Below are 7,333 nucleotides of genomic sequence, written 5' to 3'. Positions count from 1 at the left end.
ACGAGCGTCCTCTGCTGGACGAGCGTCCTCTGCTGGACGAGCCTCTCTGCACGCTTGACGAGCGTCCCAATTCTTCTAAGTGGCGCCCGGCGCCCCTTTGTATCTCGCGCCCGGGCGCGAACCTCTCGGCAAATTTGCGCCTGGCGCCCTTTTTTCTCGCCCGGGCGCGATTTTCTCGGCAAAACTGCACCTATGAGTCTGGTCCAAGTCTTTTATGATATCCAATCCTTATTTTTCATCAAAATAAACAACAAAAGCATCAAAAACATTTAAACATGCAAAATTATATTTATATCAACAATTATACACTTTTCATGAGAATTAACACTAAAACTTACTCAAAAGCCCCACAATATAAGCAACAAAAACAAGTAAACTTTTCACCTATCACTACTCACTGCACCAAAAAAATGTGGTCATTGGGATTGAATTAAACAACTTTTATTGGTGTACAAAACACCGTTATAAAATAACCACTTAGAACTTAGTAGATAACCACTTACTGCACCAAAAAAATGTGGTTATTAGGATTGAATTAAACAACTTTTATTGTTGTACAAAACACCGTTATGAAATAACCACTTAGGACTTAGTAGATAACCATTTACTCCACATAAAAATTGATAAAATCTCACATAAAAAACCACAACTATTCTTGTTCATAAGCAATTGAGTATATAACCACATAAGCACTACAAAATGTGATCATTGGTATTGAAGTCGATCACTTTCATTCTTGTACACCACAAAAATGTGATCATTGGTATTCTTGTTAAGTTTTGTGAATGGGAAATAAAGGTTTTATTCTTTAAGATAGCACTTGAAATCAGGTTCATCAATTTATTATTGTACAAAATGTCTGTGACAATCAACCACAAATTTTCAGTGTAATAACCACTTATTACAAGAAAAAATCAGAGCAATTAAAATGAAATATAATAAAGTAAAATAAAATAGAATTAAAATAATGAAATCAAATAAGATAAAAAGAGAAATAAAAATAATAATAATATTGTGTTAATAAGACGAAATTGGATTATGTCAATACTATTATTTTCGCCTTTTTCTTTAAATTAAGTCTTATTTTTCTGAATTTTAAAGTCACAGAGTGAATTAGAGTATTTTTATTGTTTTCTAATATTTTTCTATAATATTAATAAAATATTATTTCTTCACTTTGAGCATTTTTATACGAATATTCAAGAAAAAAATATAATTTAAAAATTTTATACCACATTTATGATTTAATAAAACAAAAATAGTTTTAATAAAAAACAATATAGTGATTAATTTATATAGATTTTTGAAAAATCAAAATTAATTTATATTTACTTTTAAGAATGTTCTTTTTGATTCTCCTTTATTACTGCTTTTGAAGCAGCTGAATGTTAACTTATTCCTCTTAGTTTTATTTATTCATTTTTCCTTTATAATGGTAGATATATAATAGCAGTAACTTTTTCCCTTTAATAAAAAGAAAATTACAGTGAGTGAAACAACTTATTTTACGTAGAAGCTTTGGATTACATAACAGTAACTCATAAATCACCTAATGCAGTACTATATTTCAATAAACATAACTGGTTGATTACATAACAGTAACACTCTTTAAATGTCTAATACTTGGGAACACCCCATTACAATATCTTTGTTTCTTTACAACATTTTCTTTCAAATTCCTCAGCAAGACCACAGCTTTCATGCAGACAAATTAGTGATCCTTTTAGAAAATATGAGCTTTAAAAATACCATCCTTCTTGCTAATAAGTTCAAATACACAAACATCTCCTGCTTTCAATTCATTTTCTGTCAAAAACGCCAGCACCAAAACTATGACGACCAAAATAACTTTTATTAAATAACTTTACTTTCCACTATCTTTCCCCATGCTGCAGCACCGCACACTTCTTACCAATAATGCCTTCCAAATCTGGTATGCACTGCATAAGATATATTTTTATAGCAAGAGTTTGAATGTAGAGCAGAGAACCGAAGACTAAATCAACATGTGTTTCATGTTTAAGATTTACCCACCAGCCGATATTCCATCTCATGAGAAGGTTTGATGAAAACAGTGAAAAAGGGATTGCATGAAACGAAATTACATAAATAAAATAAAATAATAAATTAATTTTAAGATACGTACTCAAATTCACCATGAACATGTGTGTACACTCAAATTATAAAAATATTGTACTCATCATGCTTCTTTTTAGAAAAGTTTTGGGTAATTGATGTGATATGAACACACAATCAAATCAAGTACACGTAACATGCAAGAGAGAATCCAATCAAGTACTTATCAGAGCTTGTAAAATGTACTTAGAAGCATTCAGAGTCAGGGTATGAAGCAACTTGTATAGGCCACCACCACTAATTCAAAAAGAAATAATTAGAAACAAAAAGTTTAACATGAATAATGCCAAAAGTAACACTAACAATTGCCTACATAAACTAAACAACATAAAACTATAAACAAAGGAAAACCTGACCACTGAGTGAAAAAATTTCCAAAAATTTTAGAATACTATTTTCACTCTCCAAAACTTCTGAGATTTATAATTTGGTAACCGGGTAAGAATAAAACCTCAGCATTATTTTAATAAAACCATATACAATTATATTCTATAATCCTCATCATCATTATATAGAAAAACATTATGACCTAATATAAATATGAGCAGAAAAAATTCGAAGTAGTTCCTCATATGTTTTTGGTGATCTTTAATATAAATATTTAGTATCCAGATTAAAGGTGATAGAGACTGATTACAGGCAGCATAAAAACACTTGAGGAACTGCATGCATGTTTAAATTACCATCAGTGATCCACATCTCAACAAACCATCACCATAAACCACAATACAAGCAACTAATAGTAGCTTCTGCATCTAAGTTTGTTGTATAAATATACCAAAAAATTTATTCAAAGAACTACAATTATACTCAGTCACACACTTTCAGAAAGACTATAAGAAATGTACATCCTTCGGCAGAATGGTATATTTGGTCATGAAAGTGTAGTGTGATTCCAAGTCGGCATGACCATTTCTAACTGATCTACAAAAGCCCTTAGGAACTATTCAGATTTACACATTATATCAGAAGCTCTCTATATGCCAAAGAATAGTAGGATTCCATTAGTCTACCTTAGATTTATATCTTTTCATGACAACCCACATAAAGTTCTTCCTTATTACAACTTCCAATTTGTCACTAAAGCTCTTGGTTCAAATGATATGATTATTACAAAACTATGAAGAACACCATCATTCTCCTGTTGATGATAAACACAAGGTAACGAGCTAAGTCTTAATCTAAAGGGAAAAAATGAAGAGTTGTTATCATAGAATAATTCACATTCCAATCCAAATTACTGCTAACAAGCAACATTTATGATTTCAATAACCCAGTGTCCCAACATTCAACCAACTAAAGATGATAAACTATGCAGAAAACTTTGGAAAAAACTAGTATGTATACATTAAGGTTGAACTTGTCATTAGAGTGATCCAAACATGTTACTAGAGTGATACATTAAAAACACATGCAATCAACTAAAGTATAAACTTACTTATTGAGAAGAAAACTTAGAAATCCATGTAGGAAGCAGACAAGGTGTGTTGTTCAAAGCATCCTATGATGTTTCCTTAGAAATCCTTGACAATATTTTTCTTACTCCAACCAGGCTCTTCAAATATTAATCTCTGCATATTGCTTATCCGTTATGTATATATCTAAATATTAATCATAAGTGCCAAGGAGACAAAGACATTCAACCTTTCTTTGGCAAACCATGCACAAACATATGGGTTATGCAATGCTCATCCTTGAGTTTCTCATAAAATATTGTTAACTTTTTCATATACTGAAATTGAAATTGTGTGTAGCACTTACCTCTTCAAATAGCCTTTAGAAAGAAATATAGTATAATCTACTCTTTGGCATGCTTATCTGATCATATATAACTCATTTAAACACAATCCGATACTATAATATTTGAAAATACAACAATTTGAACTACAATTATTGATTCGAAAAACAAAAATATTGCGATACCTTCGAAAGATGATGACAGAGTATGGTAAGTGAGAAAGCATGCTTCCAATTCCTTTTCATTGTTTCGACTTGGGACAATATAAATTGGGTACCTATTCAATGATGAAAACTCAGTATAACATTTATGTACCATGGAAATTAACAAAGGCTAATCATATGATAGAAAGTAACATAAACAAGATAAGATGAACTTTGCCATGAGATCAACCACATTATCACATTTAGAATGGTTTCCATACATAATCCAGCATATACTTCCAATATGAATCATGCATTATTCTTCTTCCAACCTATCAATCAAGGCATACAAGATTAAGGGTACAAATTAGAATGAATAATTGAGAAAAATGTAGATCATTTTTATATATAATAGACTTCAAAGTAGCCACAACTGCCTCTTTTGTTGACTTTGTTAATTTAGACATGGTCTTGCTCTATAGCATTTGCTCTTCTTCCATGTGGAGGATACATGTAGTAAGCAAGCAACAAATCAATAATTACATCAGATCTAAATTTTATATGCAATTTGTTTTAGAAGAATTAGAATTGACATGGGTACAATGAGGTAAAATTGATGCTTCAAAATAGTCTCCAAAATCTGTGTAAAATCTTCCCACTGCAAAACATCACAAATATTTGACGCCCGAAAAACATAACTAGTGACAATATACCAAAATTTCTTTATCAAATGCTACCTAAACCCTAGGTATTTTTAACATACAAGACAAATCAGCATCACCAAAGGAAGAAATAGAGAAAATAAAAATAACCAACTTGATATTCGATGATAATTCGAGAAAACAGGGCAAGAATTTGAAGAAGCACATAGAACGGGCTTGGAGCATTCCAATTCGAACAATATGCGTGCATCCTCAGTCTGGTGGACAAAAACCTTCTCCTTCGTAACCATAAAAAAGTGGTCACTGGGCGCATTGAACTTGACCAGAGTAAGTTCCTTGTTGAGGCGCAAGCATCAGTTGCAGCGGCCGCGGACGAAATTGACGACGGCAAGGCAGTTGTCACGGGCAATGGTGATGGCGCGTTGATTGGACGAATGTAGGGCGAGGTCGTTGATAGCAGCATTGCGGTGGACGGAGACCATGGTAAAAGCCTTCCGCGCTCCACACCGATCATCTACTTTGAGTTCGCTGGTTCGAACTTTTCCGATCTGGTCCAGTCTCCGGTTAAGTGGCAGTCATGAAGAGTTCTCGCATTCTCTCACAACCCTAACCCTAGCACGCACACGAAGAGTTCCTCTTTCAAAATCAAATGGGCGACCTGACAAATTCAAATCTGAGAGAGGACCCTAATGCAGCAGCTCCCTTCATTGAAACGCACAGTTTCATTTATTCTTTTACCAGCGCAATCAAATGACAAATTTACCCTTGATGACATTGACAGTGAATGGGCCCCACTGCGTGTCAAATGAATGTCATTTACTTAAACCGTGTCAAAGAATCATTTTTGAAAGATAATTAGGGATTTGGTCAATGGAGAAGAGGAATTGAAATCCTAGAGAAGCAAAGACAATCAACTGCATTCTACCAATCCGAAACCCATCAAGGTTTTTCGCCTCTCCCACCAGACCAATTGGTCTCTGCATCCTCCACTTGAATCCAAAGAGAACCAGAGGAACCCCAAAATCGCTCGTCTCCTCCGCTCATGCGCGCCCGCCTCAGCCTCCATCCAATCAGCCATCGTAGGTCGCGATCAAAGGTGTTGCTAGCACCGCTTTCCAAATTAAGAGCAAAGATAAGAGAAACAAAATCACTGATGACAAAAGTAAAATGCATCAAATTCAATTGACAAGCACAAAAATGCAAAAAGAGGAAACCCACTCCAGTCACACAGTACACGATACGAAAAAAAGGCACTTGAAGGAAATATGCCTGTTAGGTATTGAAGCTAAAAGATAAACTTTCAGAGGCTGTTGGAGAGTTGTGATAGAGTTCCGAGTAATAGCTCTAGCTTGTCATAGTCACAATCAGAATCACAATCTATGGAAGCGGTGGACCCACCATTCTTCGGGGTGCTCGGATTTGATGAGTATGATGATGATGTGGTTTACGGTCCGAGACTCACTCCATGAACGCCTTGGAATGGATTAATCTGTATATGTAAACAAACTTATAAAATCAAAGAATAAAGACAAACTATCCATTGGAGTAATATATTAACTATTAACCTTTCCCATCTCCCAATATTGGTTTTATTTTTCTTCTTCTTTCGTTTTCCCCCTTACATAAAACATTGTTAATTGCATGCACATCTCAACATTTAATTAATTATCTAATTTGTAAATGAGTAATGTTTGATCTTGTATAAAATATGAGTAAAAATTTTAGCTGGTAAGTTGTACAAGTTTGACGTAGAGTGATTCCTTTCCTTTTGATTTATTTATCTTAAAGTCTTATTTGGAATCTGCATTCCTTTTGAGTGCAGGAGACTGTTTTATTTTATATCTGAACTTTTGATGTTGTATGAACATTCCATCTCATTTCTTTCAGCTTCAATACTTGTAACCTGCTTCAATACCTGTTAGGAAATATTGTAGCAAGGTTGTTGCGTGACTTTCCAAACAAGGTTTTAAGTTGTAACACACAACAAACCAAGGCCACAGTTTTATCATAATCCTTAATACTGAAATCACAGGCAAATGCAGCGTGCCTCCAAGACACAGACACGGATCAAAACGCCTATCATATGAATACTATAGACACATAAGTGCAGTAGCAAACAACTTTCTAAAAGGTCAGCTGACTCAAATCACATTTTTTGACCCTATCCTCAATTACATGTTAGTTAAATTAAGGGAACTGATTTATTAACATTCTACACTAGGGTTTGGCCACTAAGCTGCTCCAACACCTGTAACAACAACAATAAAAAAAGGGTTCAAATTAAAACTAAAATAAAGCAAAAATAAGGATTGAAATGTAAAAAGAATAAAAAAAATTAAGACCTTTGCGGCTCTGGTGAGACGATCGCCACTCTCGCTGACGGAGATGTTGAGAACCAGCTTCTGCACCTTGATTTCTCGCATGGGGTTGGATAGTTTCTTCTCCGAAGCCTAATGCAAACAGAAGACACAAAAGGCTAAATTAAAATAACGTGTGAGAAAGATGCAACGTGTCGCAAAGACCGGTAGTCGGCGACCAGTGACGAGGTCCATGAGGGATTGACCAGATCTAGACGAGTTCTGTAAGATTGGATTAGGAAAAAATTCCTTAACGTAAAAAACTTTTAATTTTTAAAAAAATTTCACCAAATAAAA

General features: G+C 33.9%; 1 long non-coding RNA gene across 21 annotated transcripts; it reads right to left on the bottom strand.

Annotated features, from left to right (window-relative positions):
- Window positions 1-1,545: 1,545 nt before the first annotated feature.
- On the bottom strand, window positions 1,546-7,245 carry LOC108323424 (uncharacterized). 21 transcript variants are annotated; one of them, XR_008250378.1, is made up of 5 exons: window positions 7,022-7,244; window positions 4,299-6,927; window positions 4,060-4,151; window positions 3,898-3,954; window positions 1,546-3,707 (listed from the first exon to the last, which is right to left on the bottom strand). It is a non-coding gene; the product is annotated as an uncharacterized LOC108323424 (long non-coding RNA). The 21 variants fall into 21 exon arrangements; XR_008250375.1 differs by lacking the exon at window positions 3,898-3,954 and having other exon boundaries at window positions 4,060-5,337; window positions 5,443-5,473; window positions 5,605-6,927; window positions 7,022-7,242; XR_008250368.1 differs by lacking the exon at window positions 3,898-3,954 and having other exon boundaries at window positions 4,060-5,829; window positions 6,078-6,168; window positions 6,889-6,927; window positions 7,022-7,229.
- Between the last annotated feature and the right edge of the window lie 88 nt (window positions 7,246-7,333).

Source organism: Vigna angularis, chromosome 7 (assembly GCF_016808095.1).
Source record: "Vigna angularis cultivar LongXiaoDou No.4 chromosome 7, ASM1680809v1, whole genome shotgun sequence".
NCBI classification, from domain to species: Eukaryota; Viridiplantae; Streptophyta; class Magnoliopsida; order Fabales; family Fabaceae; genus Vigna; species Vigna angularis.
The sequence above is the reverse complement of the archived record's forward strand: the minus strand, read 5'-3'. Positions and strand labels throughout refer to the sequence as shown.